Here is a 16,801-nt window from a genome sequence, read left to right on the forward strand (position 1 = left end):
CAGCGGAACATAGCGCTGTTGGGAAAGGGAATTGGCACACGGACGCCATCGCGGGGAAACGCGAGGCCACGCCCACACGATAGGCCACGCCCACCTCCCACCCTATGTAAGCGCTGATCAAGAGCGCCGCGCATTGGAATTGTCAGACCTCTGAGGCGGAAGCCGGAGGTGTCACCACGCTCGTTTTTTTTAAAAATTGAAAACTGTGATTAATTGTATTTTAAAACTTGTGCACTTACCCCCAGTCACTGCAATCACTTCTTTGCCAAGCAGACACCCATAACCAGCGGAACATAGCGCTGTTGGGAAAGGGAACTGGCACACGGACGCCATCGCGGGGAAACGCGAGGCCACGCCCACCCTTTTCTCTCCATAAATGTGTGTCCCACGTAAGCGCAGCGGACGAGCGCAGCGGGAGCGCCGTTTGCGCGCCGAAGGCGCGCCTAAGGCAAGCCCGTCTGCGCCCGTCCGCGACCAGACGGGACCAGGGGCCACCCCCCCTGCCTCACCCGTACCCTCGGTCAGGACTTACAGCCCCGCGGCCCTACGCTTCATAGGAAGCAGAGCTACTGCCTTATGTACCCGCACTTTCGTAGCCACATCCCTTCCTCCTTGTTGCTCCGAATGCAAACACTCCTTCCAAAACACTCTGGCAGGCCCCTCGGTACAGAAATATCGCATGTTGGCATTAAATTGTCGATCATTGCCAAAGCATGGCACTCAAATATCCATGCTGCTAGAGGAGCGCAAGCCAGATGTTATCTTTCTAACAGAGACTTGGCTCTCCATTCAATCTGACCCAGACATAGTCGCAGCTCTACCTAGTGGATACCACATTGTCAGATTAGATAGACCAGTTGGAAGAGGCGGCGGTTTGGCTGTCATTTTTAAAGACCAGTACCGCTGTCGTACCACAGCTGAGAGTATCCCCGAGTGCGAAAGCATGGAATTCTGCATTGAGTTCAACGCCAACACTTCCTTCTCGGGTACGCTGATCTACCGCCCCCCTGATCCAACAAAACTGTTCCATAGGTCACTCCCGGAGATAATAGCGAAAAGAACTTTATCTACGGCTAATTACACAGTCCTAGGAGACCTAAATCTTCATTTTAACTCCCCCGCAGATAATATTGCCAAGGAGCTAATAAACGACCTTGGAGCTCTTCAGCTATCCCAGCTGGTCACAGCTCCTACCCATGAGAAGGGCAATTTGCTCGATCCAATTTTTAGCAGCTGTAGCGATCTGACTGTTGACCATCCTATCCCCCTCCCATGGTCAGATCATTTCTTGATTCCGTTTTCCTGGGCCATCCACAAGGTCCCCCAGCTACCCCCCCGGATAACAATCAGGAGGAACTGGTCAAAAATCCAGCTGGAATCCTGGATGTACAGCCTGGACGCTACCCGCCCGCTTCCCTGCTCAAACCCCAGTGTAGCAAATGGAAACTATGTCAGCTGGATTACTAACTCACTGGATACGATCCTTCCCCTCCAGAGATCCTCATCTAAGAGAATGCATAAATCTGCGCCCTGGTTCTCCGACTCCTTAAGAGAACTAAAACGCTGCTGCAGGCAGCGAGAGAGAGCCTGGCGTTTAGATTTTCTCCCGGAAAAAAAGGTAGCCTACAAAGAGGCTATAAAGGCTTATAGAGATGGGATTAGGACGGCGAAAGCGACCTTCTACTCTGATAAAATCCTAGAGGCCAAATCTAAGCCCAGGGAAATTTTTCGGATAATAAAACACTGCTCAAGTGTCAATACCGCCCCCCCTCCGAGCAAAACCCAAGACCAATGCAACGAGCTAGCAGACTTTTTCCACAACAAAGTCCTGAAAATATACTCCACCTTTCAAACGGGAGCCACAGCCCCGGAGATAGCCGACCTACCCTCCCCTAGAATTCTTCCTCCCCCAGAACAGTCAATCCTCGAGCACTTCCCCCCCTGGACCTCGACACCCTCGGCAGATTGGCACGCCAAGTAAAATCAGGCTCCCCGCGTGACCCAGCCCCACCAGAAGTTCTGATAAAAGCACATGCAGCCACCCTACCTGTTATTCTGGAACTCCTAAACACATCCATAGCCTCATGTACGGTTCCCATAGCATGGAAACAAGCCATGGTACGGACGTTGCCGAAAAAACCTAACCTGGACCCCGATGACCACTCCAACTATCGCCCCATTTCACTCCTCCCTTGGGTTGGCAAGGTGCTGGAAAAATACATAAATGCCCAGCTGGTCCAGTTCATTGAAAATCCCTCCCTACTGGATGTATCCCAGACAGGTTTCAGGCCGAAGCATGGCACCGAAACTGCCTTATTAGCGGTCGCCGAGGAATCCCGAAGGGTGCTGGATCAGGGAGGATCAGTGGCAGTGATCCTCCTTGATCTTAGCGCCGCCTTCGATACGGTCAGCTATGTCACCTTGCTGAACCGTCTCCGGGACATCGGAGTCTCAGGCGATGCTCTAAGGTGGTTCGACTCCTTCCTGTCCGATAGATCTTTCCAGATCTTCGATGGCGACATAATATCAACCAGCAAGCCTCTCAGCTGTGGAGTACCACAGGGCTCTTCTTTGAGCCCTGTGCTATTTAATGTTTACATGAGGCCACTGGCCGGGATCGTCGAACCGTACGGCATCAAAATTGTGTCGTACGCCGACGATACTCAGCTAGTGGTATCATTGGCCCAAGAGAACATCAGTCAACTCCATGGAGGCCTGCGGAGCTGCCTAGAAGATGTTAAGGAGTGGATGACCAGCTCCTCCCTTAAACTGAACGGGGACAAAACGGAGCTCCTGCAGCTGGGCCCAGCCTCGCCGATACCTTTCATCTCCCTATGGCCCCAAGCCCTGGGCACCCCCCCTACCTCCAAGGAAAGCGTCAAGAGCCTAGGAGTGTGGCTGGACAGTAAGCTTTCCTTTTCCACCCAGGCTACTAAGCTGTCCGCCACCTGCTTTGGCATCCTTAAGACCCTAAGGAAAGTTCTTCCACTTCTTCCTCTAGAAGCCAAGAAAGTGGCAGTACAAGGCCTCATCCAGTCCCGCCTGGACTCAAACAATGCCCTATATGTAGGAGCTCCCGAGATGACTCTCCGGAAACTCCAGGTGGTACAGAACTGCGCAGCACGCACCCTGCTACTGATTCCACGAGCCCAATCAGCCAGACCTGCATTAAAAAGCCTTCACTGGCTACCAATCAAGCACAGGGTGACATTCAAGGCGTTGTGCATTGCGCACCGGGCCTTCTGGAAAACAGGACCCGCAATTAACAACAACCTTGTCATCCCCTATCACCCAAATAGGAACCTCCGCTCCACTAAGGCTTTCCTGGCAGTGGTTCCCAGAGTGAAGAGAGCTAGATCCGGGGGTAGGCTGTTCTCATTGAACACAGCTAAACTTTGGAACACCCTCCCCCTTTCACTCCGTTCCAACCCGGACCTGCTCTCATTCCGTAAAAAGCTGAAGACTTTATTATTCGCCAAAGCCTCCGAGCTCTAATCTGTCATTCAGTATGTCTCTCCAATTCTGGTTTCAGCGCTTGGACGCCCTTGGGCAGCAACCGCGCTCAATAAATTTATTTCTAATTCTAATAACTTTTGACATGGTTATATACCTTGGAATAACATTGTTAGCATGCATTGTACATACATATGTTCGAATGTTCCTCTCGCATTACTATATCCACCCTACCCTTATGTGAAGACTTCTGCTACCTATAGGAGTCTTGCACATGCCTTGCATAATTATGTAGCATATGTTTTGCTTCCCAATACTGTATCCCTCTTACCCAAAATTGTGAAGCGCTCTGAAACCCGTAAGGGTCACGTTCGCGCTATACAAAACTTTATAAGTAAATAAATGAATAAATATTGCTATATGATGGGGATCACACAACTCATATTTCAGACTATACTGCATCCTAGAGAAACCAGGCGGCCACGAAGCAGTGCATGGTAAGGGCAATAACTGCTTCCTGCACTGCACCTATGGATACTAACCCACCACTCCATGCTTCCTCTGAAGGCAAAAACCCACAGCACCACCCAACAACCCATGGCCACTAACCCACTACACTGTACTGCGTTTTATGGTCAGTAATCAACCATGGCACAGCACATCACAGCGACAGCAACCTAATGTGCTTCCATCAGTTGCCCCCGATTAACCACAGTAAAATACATCCCACCGCTCACCTTTTCCTACACAAGCACACCACTTTACACTGCCTACTAGGGACACACACTCGAAGAATGTTATAAGAACATTTCCTCCACAGAGCCTAAAGAAAAGTCACCCAAAGGAGATCTTTATAAGAATAATGAACTAATAGAGAATATTGTAAACACATGCCACTAAAAGAGTGTGTCAAAAGGGCATTCCAGTAGCATACACTGCCAAAAGAACACTCCAGTAAGAGAGCCTGTCAGAAGAACATACCAATATCAAAACCTGCAAAAACATTTCACTTGCAGGGCTTGCAATATGGACAATTTATTTGTAAAGTCTTTTATGAGAACATCTCTAATCTAGCATGTCGTAAAGGCATGCTGCTAACATATTATAGTCTGCGAAAGTTTACCAACAGATTGTAATATGAGCCTGCCACCAAAAAGTCACAAAAAGCCTATCTATCATAACAGGCAGTAAAACAATGCCTCGTTCCACACATTTGCACTTTTCGAAACATCTACATAAATCTAACCTATTGGCTTTGTCAGTGGGTGTACAATAATCCCGCATTGAATCACCAAATGACTTATGTTCTATCTGTGAAAGATTTCAAGGATAGACGATGCCAATGTTGGCTCAACTCTCTGTGAGCTTTTTGTCCTTGTAGGAATTCACAAAGGAGCTGTCTGTTTTTGAGGTTGGCATTCAGACCAGACGCTAAAACTGTTTTCCCGCGTGTTGGCTTCGCGCAGATTGTGCTCGCCAGCACATTTTTACCTTCTGACTATCTCCAGGTGTAACAGAATTTTGACAGAGACAAATGTACTTCAGATTTTAAATAATCGCCAGCTCCAGCATTTTTACATTATCTACAAGTGTGTTTCCCTAAATGTTTCCAACTAAAATGAAAGATGGAAACCTCGCTCTGAATCCAGTTTAGGTAAGATTTGGCATTAGCCTTTCAAATACAACCCCATTGTGGGGCTGTAATAATAATGATGAAAATGATGATGAGGACGACGGTGATAATAGTGCTAATAATAATAAGACAGTATTATTATTATGAATATTAGTGTTATGAATGATATTATTAATATTATTACTATGTCATCGTTATTATTCATATTAATATTAACTGCAATACGAATAACACTGGAAATATTATTAATATTAATAATAACAATGCAACTAGATTATAAGTATAAATAGTATTGCTATTATCATTAATATGTTTGTATATAACTATAATTTATATATAATTACTATAAATAATTTTGATTATACAACTATCCTTATCAATTATAATAATAATAATAATAATCGTAATAATAATAATACTGCTGTATAGTTGCTTGATTTTGTATGGTATTCACAGCAATCTTAAATTGTCTTGCCTAACAGATGTTAGAATTATTTTAAGGACGTCAGTGAGTGATAAGTTGTCACTATCCATAAGTAAGTTGTTTGCCCATACGGTGAGTGAAAGGAGGGGTGTGGGTCATTTCTTTCGTGGGTATCCGAGGGGTCTGTGTATGTGTGCCCCTGTGTATCTACACTTGGCCAGTGGGGTAAATCTGGGCACATGCTGGCATCTACTGGCACTTGACTCATTGGAACGTATGGGATAGCTTTGCATTTGGCACTGACTAATGCCTGATGGTGCATGACAGGGCCCATGGAACTGACCGCTAAATGATAGGAAATGCCCAAACATAAGCTGGCATTGAGTGGCGGATTTTACATGAGTCCACAGGTTTCAGTGCTCTAATATTTGGCATGACTGTCGTATGGCACTCATTGATACTGAGAGGGCAGCTGGGCACATATCAGCCATGCCTTATAGTGGATAATACCTGGATTTGCGTCCTTGGTGGGCGTATGATAAGAAATAACCAAGCATGTGATAGTAATGAGTTATATATTTTGAATTAGGAGACACTTAGAAATGACTGTTTTTTTTGGGAGGGGGGTGTGTACGGGAACATCATTCTGTAACTTCTGGATGCTAAAAAGGCACCAGACAATTACTGGCTGGCTGGGGCAAACCTGGTCATATGGTCACATTGCACTTTAAGTAAATGTCTGTAGTCAGTTAGGTCAAAGAATTGACATGTACAGTTCTAGGTCTCATCATAATGTACAACCAACAACTATTCTCAGTTGAAACATCCCAAATTAACCAGAGATAACACACATATGTCTACGAAATTCTATTTCATTTTATTATTCAGTCTGATTCATATTGTTAAATGTTCATGTTTTTTCCCCCTTTTTTGTGTATATATATGTATAAAAATTATTTTATCTCATCAGAAAATTCTTTGCAAAACAATCATATAAATAATGTGTGACAAAATTCATGCTGTTTGATATAAAGAATTGCAACATCGATAGACGTAACGTTGATGGGGGCAATGGGGGCAATGCGGTAGATGTAGACTACGCACGTTTCAGCATTGCTGCCTTCATCAGGAAACCGTCTATTGCACTGGAATTTAGAATCTGTAAAATGGATTCAGAGATAAAGACCCGATGTATATGCTGACATTAAGAGTAATCACCATATGTTCATGAACTTTAAAAGGCCAAATGGAAATCCAAAGTGGGCATCCTTATTAACCCCTTGGCCGCGGCGCTAGGGGGGAGTGGGGCCGCACCGCGCCGCCATGGTAGTGACGGAACCACTCCGTCACGAGCCGCGGGGGCGCTGTGCTTGTGACGGAATGGTTCAGTCACGGCCCCGCCCACCTAATAGAACGCTCAGCGCAGGTGCGAAATCAGCGCCGCGCAGGCGTGGCGGCCGGGCCGTGACGGAACCATTCTGTCACCAGCACAGCACCACCGTGGCTTGTGACAGAATGGTTCCGTCACGAGCATGCAAGGGGTTAAGCAAGACTCATCTGGGAGATGGTTTTTTCATGCCACCATGGGTGATTGATAATTCGTTTATCACGAAGTTGCTGGTAATCTGTGTCTCGTTCACGTTAAGGCCAGATATTGGACTCCCAGAGTAACAGCTATTTTATTAAAAACAACAACAGGAACATGATATCTTTGTGTATCACGAAGTTGCTGATGGTCTGCAACTAGATGACATTAGACCTGGATATTGAACTCCCAAGGTTTGCAGTGATATTATAAAAACCACCAGGAACACGATGTCCTTAAAAATACTCAAGTAGCTGCTCCACAAGGGATTCAGTGCCATAACAGACGTCCGTCTGTCATGTAAAAGCCGTCACTTTGACCAGCATATTAAGGATACGTGGGCACACAATGATTGTATAGAAATATGTTGGTGATTAATGTTATCTATTTTTGTACAAAAATAGTAAAATATTGTTTGAGGTCCTGTGTGTGGATTTATTGATTACAAACAAATGTTGCTAAAACCAATTAATATTTGGGGACAAAATCCGTGCATTTTAAGAAAATGAGGAGTAGAAGTTTCAGTATACAATTAGCTCCTTTTTTAGAAATCTAAGCTGATATTTGGGACCCCTAGGGCCTTCATTTAAACCATACCTTCACCAATGTACTACTTCCCACCTATCAGACAGTCACCGATTACAATTTTATTTTTCTACAGAGTTTTATATAGCGCGAACTTGACCCAAAGGTATCGGGTATCAGAGCACTTTGCACAAGCGCAATGCAGGGCTAAAGACAGGTATTACCAATCAGATGCCAAAACCCCATTACCATCACCACTGGCAGACCGAAAAATACCTGCAGATTCAAGAATCAGAAAGAGATTTATGCTGCCCAATTCTCACTTGGTCTCCTGTGACTGAGACGGATTGCCATGGCATTGTGGTTGCGGCTCTGAGCGTGTAGCCCCTATTTCACCCTGACTCAGGCAATCAGTTGCACGTTAAGTACCAATTGCCAGGCAGGTTAGCTCACTTAACATGCTCTTCAGTTTGGGCAGGGTATTCACAGGTCACCTGCCTGAAGGTTCACCAGCCACTACTGAGCCTACCCGAGCTCAAGGTTTAAGCTGGTCAGAAGGTCTGTGTTATGCAAAAAACAACAAGCACATTCCAAAACAGTCAAGAGTTAAAGAAAAAATTTAATATAAACAAGCTGAAAAGGAGGTAGGTAAATGTAGATTCAATTCAATTGATAACTTTATTTCGGTCAATGACCATAAAAGTGCACATAAAATACAAACCAACACAAATTATTAAAACAATAAATAATCATTATACATTTAAGAAGAGAATTAAACTATGAGTTATCAATGAAGAAAACGATAAAATTTCATAATTATTAACATTTAGGTTAAAAATATTTGTCTCCTTCGCCACATACTAAATAGGTATCGAGATACAGCAAACACAATGGGGGAATGGGTATTGTAAGTCAATATTCTACATGCCTGAATAAAATGCAGAAATTTAAGGTTCCTACAGATTGGAGTCAGCCAACAATTTCTAATTGCAGAATAAGCAGGACAAAAGAACAAAACATGTGGTACATTTTCAATTTTGTAGTCACAGGCAGGGCAACCTTCATTATTAGTTTTGGACCATTTGGTTGTAAATGACCTAATGGGTAAAGTGCCATGCCTTAACTGAAGATACAACTTTCTGGCAAGAGGGGGTTCAATTACATCCATGAATTCCTCAATTTTGGATTCCAATTTAACTAAGAGGAACTCAGACGTTAGCCTGCCCATAGTTGCAGAGCTCAGAGATGTTTGGCAATTCTGCATACGTATCAGAGCATGGAGTTCTCGTTTTGGTATCCCAGGGCAAAAAGTCTCTGGTTTTTCCCACAAATCCGGGAGACCCAACCGGATACTGTCTGCCCTAATATGCTCCAGCCACGGTATCTTTTTGCATTTGAGAGAAATCCAAATCTCGGATAGTTCTGCTCTGTAGGCGGCCAATTCTGGGACAGATTCAGGAAGGATGGAATTATAAGCGGAAACGTGATAAAAAATTGACCTCATCATTTTGAAGGATTAATTGCTGGGGTGTTATAAGAGGGATGGATGTATGTTTGACTCATGTGGTGGGTTTACCCTTATCCGTTTTCTCAATTACACATATCTGTAGCAATGGTACAGTACATCTCACAGGTACCGTTCTGTCTTCTGATTCAATGCACTGCTTGTCATTGCATAAGGTAGAAGGAGGTAGTACTGTTTGATTGACATCTGTCACTAATTTTGACTGTTGGCTTCAAGGTGGTGCACAAGAGCAGCAGCGTTTCTGGTTGTCTAGAGACAAATTAGGCTACTGGTGTTTCTGTCATGGCAAAGGCTTATGGTGTAGTGGCCTGAAGCCAGCATGTTGAAGGAGGGAGTCGTGAAAACGTTCTACAAGAAGGGTAAGAGCAGTGCATTCAGGACAAAAATGGATACTTAAATCATATTCAGCCTACCCAAGTCATGAGAGGTGAGTATCCGTGGGGGACAGTTCCTAATTCAGTCCCCTTTTGGACCAATGAGGAATAGCCTTTTTGTAGTTTGTAGTATTCAAGGGTGCAGACAACGGGCTCTGCACTGCTATGCTATTTGGACTGTTTGCCTTTCCAAGTCATGACGGTTCTCACCACAGTGACTGTGAGTGTTCCCGTTTTGCCTCTTTAACCACTTCAAAGTTTTCTAATGTCAGATCAGAGATATTGTGATGTCAAAAATCCCATTTGAACTTAATATTGAATGTAAAAATGTCTTTTTATACTTTGTTGAAAATACTAATGTATATAATATTGATTCCTTTAAAATCGTGTTTCATTTCTTAGTTTTTGTTTGTTTTTGTTTGTTTTATATTTCTGTTTGTTTCTTTCGTGTTTGAAATATTTGCAGCATTTAATTGTTTTAATTAAATGTTATGTTTTTATTATTATTCATTGTAATAATTGTGTTAACATTTTTTGATGTGGTGTTGGTTTTGTGAGGGGTTGAGGTGGGGGTGTTTTTAAATAAACATATTTTATAATTTGTATTTTTTCTATCTTTAATTGTTTATTTTTATCTAATTTAGTACATTAATAATGCTACTATTCCATTTTAAATATTTGATTCCACTTTTTAAATCTAAGATTTAAATTTTTTAGAAAAATAATGTTTGAAATCAAATTCTAATATTTAAAAGTATTCTTCTATGTTAATTTTAATTAGCTAGTTGCATATTTTTAAATTTAAATTTTTTAGGATATTGTTAAATTAGTGTTGTAACAGTATATATGACCTATTCAAAGTTGAACACTTTCCCCAATCAGGCCTCAAAAAACCATCTTAATTTTATCAGACATGCAGGGCTAATGACTTGAATAAACTACTTGACTTAACTGTAATGCTCATGACGCTAAACTGGTCTCTAACTGGTCGATCCTGGGCAAATATTTTATTTCATCTAACCTTTTTTAATCATTTTCACATATGAGAGCACCTTCAAATGTGTGAGCTCAGCTTGTCTGCTGTATAAAAAAAATCTTTTGTTTGATCAAATAGACTTAGTGCCTCATTACGATATCGGTCAGAAAGGCTCCGAACGGCATTTGGATTTTCCTAACCCGTGTCGAAACCAATGTTTCCGACAAACTCGGGAACATTTCCGACCAACAGATTATGATGGAAAGGTAACCGTTCGGACATTCCGAATCGGTCCTGACCGTCATTTGGAAACTCCTAGTCGGCAGAAGCAGAATCGTACAGCTCTTCGGACCGCGTTTCCGACCGACGTATTATGATGTCGGCTTCGGATAGCCTTTCAGACTTGGATTGTCCAACATGAAAAGGCTGTCAAGGACTGACATTGGGGTCCCCTAGCAAGCTCCCCTTCATCCTGATGCCTCCGGTTGGGGGTCATGGGGTTACCCAAGGGAACCCCTACTAGAATTATGCACAGTGTGACAGGCACCATGGGGTGCCCACCACAGGGTGCAAGGTTTTCCACAACCACCCCTTTTTTCAATGGAACCTGTGTTGTTGGTCGGAACACAGACTCCCATTGAAGTCAATGGGAGACTTTCCGAATGGTGTTGGGCAACATGATAATCGGTCGTTCGGAACCTCCGACTGGAAGTTGGTCGGAACCAAATCCAACAAGGAGTCGGGAGGTTTAATTTCTGACCAACATCGTAATCAGGCCCCTAATATTTGCTCCATGTATTATAACACTCTAACCCCAATATAGAGATCACATTCTTATATTGATTAATAATTATATTTCATTTGCATTTATAAAAAATATAGACACAATGGATGTTTTTAACACACTTCATTTTTTTAAAGGGTTTATCTTGGTTTGCCAGTATTCATGTTTCATCCTTAATAAATCAAATGATATATTTATAACATAGTAAGTACAATTTGAATAAAATTATAGCAAACGTATGTGGAACCTATTTGTAACTTAATATTTTTATCTCATATTTTGACAGGAAGTGTACATTTTCATGCAATGTACATTTTAATATATTAATAAATATTGTTATTAAGTGTAGTGCATTTATTTGCCAGTGTTTACTAATATATTGTGTTATTTAGATTTTTTACAATTACATATTTTCTTAGTGTAATAATTTTTACTAATAAAACATGGTTGTTTTTCCTCCATTAGCTGGACAGATGTAGCCTTTTAAATTTAATTATTGCCTTTTTTTTACCAGTGAGTGGATTTTGAAGTCCTTTTCCATCTTGAGTCTTTGGCGATGGTGCTCATGGATGGCTGTTCCTAGATGAGTTCTTTGGTTCAGGTAAGGACAATATTTGTCAAATTTTTAGCCCTTGCTATTTGGTCATTCCGGTTGTTAGATTTGTATGTGTATTGGTATAGTTTTAATGTTTTTGTTAGAATTGGAAAATAGAGTTAGCTAGTTACATGTATGCGGTAGGCCTTAATGTGTATTGTCTTTTGTGTATGTCTCTTTTAGATTTAAATATAGCTTATCTATGTTTTTATGGGTAATATACCTAGATATTTGTATATTGTGTTTTGTTGGTGGGTGTGTATGTTTTCTTTTTTTAAAAGAGTCTAACGTTGTGCAGAAATGATTTGAGATTCTAGACTGTGATCATTGTCAAGACAAGGAAAATAAGTGTTTTCAACATTTCAAAAATATTTTCATTGATTTTTGCAGCTTTCCTGCTGCTTTTATTGTACGGGAAAAACAACAAAAAGGGGAGAGAGAGAAGACTGTGGATTCGTTCTCCCTGGTCAAGTATATTCAAACAAAAGGAATCCACTACTGGGTGAGCGTGGTCCCTACAGTGGTGGGGAGCACGAGATGTTTCTTAAAATACCCCTCACACACCAACAGGCCCCTTGGTGTCATGCTTCATCATCGGGGCCTTCGCACCCCTCTACGGGATGCGGCGTGCTACGACCTACGTGTACGCGGGAGCACTTTTTATCAGACTATGGGGGTCATTAGGATGTCGGGTGGATTGCCTCCGCCAGGCTGGCGGTGGCCACCGCCGGCCTGGAGGAGGCAATCCGCCCGACATCGATGCATGGATTCCCCCCCCCGCCAGATTAGGATGGCGGGGGGACAGCGGCGGATGGAAAGACCGTCCGCCGCTTTACCGCCGTGGTCGCCTTGCGACCGCGGCGGTAATAGAATAATATGGTGGCGGTGTCCAATGGACACCGCCAGCCATATTACAATGTCCACATGTAGGGGCCTTTCCAAGGCGGCAATGCCGCCACGGAAAGGCAGGCGGTGTTTGCTGCGGGGGCCCCCTGCAGCAAACCCCAGGTGAGGCCAGCTCAGGGGGAGGACAGGGTAGGTACCTATGGTACCCCCCCACATTTGCATATGCAAAGCGGCAGGCACTGCGCGGTGCCTACCGCTTTGCATATGCAAATGCGATCACTAATGTTTTGCATTGTGGCGGGCAGTGCAGAGTGCACCGCCCATCACAATGCAAAACATGTAGGATGTGCCCGCCACTGTGGCGGGCACATCCTAATTCCCCCTATGGGACCCCCACCCTTATGGCGGGCGGTCCTGTTCTCCGTTAGGGTGGCGGGCGGACAGAGTCCGCCCGCCATCCTAATGAGCCCCTAAGTGTGGTGTGAGTAGGGGTGTGTGCAAAAATCAAGGTGAGTGGTGAGGCTTGTAGTGATAGGTTAAAAAATGCCTGGCTTGTGAGTATAACCAAAAAATTCTTTAATAATTCTGCAGGCTGGCACTAATAAAAGGGGTGTGTTGGCGAGGTTACTATGTATTACAATGTACACCACCTCTTGTGTCCGTCGACATGTTTCGGAGTCCTAACTCCTTCTTCAGGACGGGGTGCACAAATCCCCACCTTACTCACGTTTTTTTAAAACAATATCTGTAATTTACAGAAAAGTGAATGAAAAGAAATAAAGGCTACTGTGTACCTACATTCTTTTCAAGAAGATATCTGCGTATTTCGCAAACACAATGTTAGGAGCTATAATGCTTCATGAGCCTCAGGACGTGGAGGGTTTTTCCGAGCCAATTTTGCATCGAATACAGAGAGATTCTCCACCCTACTTTCCCCGACGCGGCTCCGCAGTGTGCTTTTATTGTATGTACATACATACAGATATAGATATACAAATGTATATAGAGATAAAGATATATTATATTCTTATATTTTGTGCATTCTTGATATTTTAAGCTTTGCTTATAATGGATCAGTGCATACTTAAGGGGGACGTTAGTATTGTTGTGTTGGCCGTGAGCTGTATAAATTGGTGTCAATGGTAGGCAGTAAAATTTAAATGATTGAGTTGGATGTTATGTGTAAAGAAAACTATTTTTAGTTTTGCATTATTTTTGTTGTCATACTAAATTATATTTTCATTAGTATTATTGATTTTTAAATAATGAGGAATTTCTATCTCTTGAAAAGTTCAAGGTGCCTTGGTGGCTCGCTGACTGTTCTGCACATTCAACTTATCATTCTTTTTATAAAACAAATTGTCAGAAATTAGCCAAGTGTTTCTTTAAAAATGCTGAGGATTATTTCCTTTCATATTGTTCCTTTTGGGATAGAGGAATTTGAACATGGTTCACTTGGATCTTGCATTATATTTCTGATTTGTATTTATATATTGCTATATTTGGTTAGCGATTATGTTCTCTAACATTTTCTACACTTTCATTTACTTTGGTTTACTCCCCCATAGCAGCTATTGGATTAGTATCTTGTACATTATCAATGGATTCTTACATTGTTGCAACATTCCCTGCTGTATTGTTAATCATGTAGGCTAAAAGGGGCTTTCTTTTATGAGATGGAATATATGCTGCAGGTTCTGACATATTGATATCTGTGGTCATTAATAACATAGAAAATATATCTTACATTAATTTAAATATTATAGGGCCGATTTTGATGTTGGCGGAATTGCTTCTACCCAACACCGTCTCGTAAATGGGACCGACCGACACCCTGTCAGCAGTCCCACCCACCTCATTAAGATGCGACCGGCCGTAATATATGTTCCAATAGCGAAATGGGAGGTGTGATTCATCCCTGCACGCACAAGAGGGAAACCATGCATCGTAATACGAAGGATGGAAAGGGCCGTCCTTTGGCATTACGAGCTGTCATAATAGGCCCCTATATATAGATATATATATAGGTAGTCATATTGTTCTATACATTATATAGTTCTCATTTTATACTCACATTTTTTCTTTTCTTCTTTGGTTTGATTCTGTTTATTGTAAAGTTTTTTAAATTATTTTTTTTTTTTGGAAATTGTTTTCAGTTGTTTTCTTATTCCCTTAGTTGGATATATATTGAAAACATTTTGTTTTAGAAATTTGTTTGATATGTGTGTTATTTTTGTTTGTGTTCTAGTAAATTATTTTGTATTGATTTATTTTGCAATATTTTGGTTGCTGATAATTTTGATATTGGTGTTCCATTTGTTTTACTGTGCTGTTGATATTCTTTGTTTCTATATTTTTTTATTCATTATTGTTTGTAGGATTACATTTTATTTATTATTCATTTTAATATATTTTTATCCAAAATATTTTTCTTGTTGACATTTTTTTGAATTTACATTGGACATTACGAAAGTTGATATCATGGTTTTAGATACATATGTAAGAATATTTTTGCATCACAATATTTTTGAGGTTGATCATATGTCATACAACTGAGAGTTTTAATTCTTGGTCCTGCCAGTAAGTTGCTTCACCATGAGGCAAGAATGGTACTAAGTTTCACCTTTAACCTGGTCATTATGTGGAAAGCAAAGCGGTTATTGGTAAAGAACCAGACACCCACACGCTGGATTATACAGTAGATGTAAGCAGTGATCAGAGCAAATTTCATGGTCACGATTGAGCTTCTGGTCAATAACATTGAATACAAATTGTCTTAGATCAAAACAAAGCTGCCAGACAAGCAGGAAGGATTATCAGTCATTAAATTGACCTTGGTACTGATATCACCTTAGATCTTGATATCTTGAGAGGATATCCAATGAAATGTACTGTTCTTTATTTACCATGCTCAACTGGTTGTTCTTGAACATGATCTTTTTGATTAACAATTCTCAGACTTCATTTTTCTTAAGATAGTAAAACCAAATAGCTTGCCCTACACAGTACTTAGTGTAATGTCTTGTGAGTTAGAAATGATGGAACCTTTATGGCTCCTGATGGTCTCTGTAGAATTGTGAAGTAAGTGTTGGAGTGGAATGCAATGACAGTTGATTTTAAATGTTGAGTTTGCAGTTACACGCAGACGAATAAAGATGTGTAATACTAAGCTCTGAGTGTGGCATAGTCATTGGTAGGTACTTGGGATGGGGAGGACATTACAACTGGTGGCAAGGAGGGATCTTTGCAATGTTTTCATTGTTTTTAACTTCTTTACATCGGCTGGAGTTGCGCTTTGACTCCACATTCGTTAGGCATCGCTTCCATACTTCAACTGCAATACAACGTGGAATACACAAGCAGTTTGCTTGGACCACAACAAACTCTCTGGGAGAGCACAGTTGATCTTGGTGTTACTTATCCCCCAACACGTCACATGCTATTTAATCCAATGTCAAATGATTACGAACAATACATATTCTACCAGGAACGCCAGAAAGTTGGTCAAACCATTGATGAATTTGTGGAAAGACTAGACACACTCTTTAAACATTGTAAGTTCAATGAATTTAATGATGAAGAAGCTATGTCTCTGAGAGTTATTGATCAATGCTTGTCAAATTCATTCCGAAGACAAATGCTGAGAGAAACTCTTAGTCCGAAGCAAGTGTTAATGGCTGCCAGAGCTAAAGATCATACTGTTAGACAAGCTGCTGACATGGAGTCCGGAGGTGCCCAGAATTGATCCATCATGCTTGGGAAAAATAAGCCAAAACAAAAGACTGAAGGACACAGAGTGATGTCTATACGTAAAAAGTTGTGTTTTAGCTGTGGATTTTCATGTGCATACAAATGTAAATGACCCGCTCTTGTACAGATATGTAACAGCTGTGGGAAGGAGAACCATTTTGTTATGGTTTGCAACGCAAAGTGTGGCACAGCACGAAGGCAAAATGACTGCCAGAACGTTCCAGAAGCAACAAACGATTCAGACCCACAAGGCCAAGCAGGTGACATCAGGTAAGGCAAATCAACACTGAACGATAGCAGTAGCAAGTGAAAGTGTAGAAAATGATAATGC

The sequence above is a fragment of the Lissotriton helveticus genome, chromosome 9 (assembly GCF_964261635.1).
Source record: "Lissotriton helveticus chromosome 9, aLisHel1.1, whole genome shotgun sequence".
In the NCBI taxonomy this organism is placed as follows: Eukaryota; Metazoa; Chordata; class Amphibia; order Caudata; family Salamandridae; genus Lissotriton; species Lissotriton helveticus.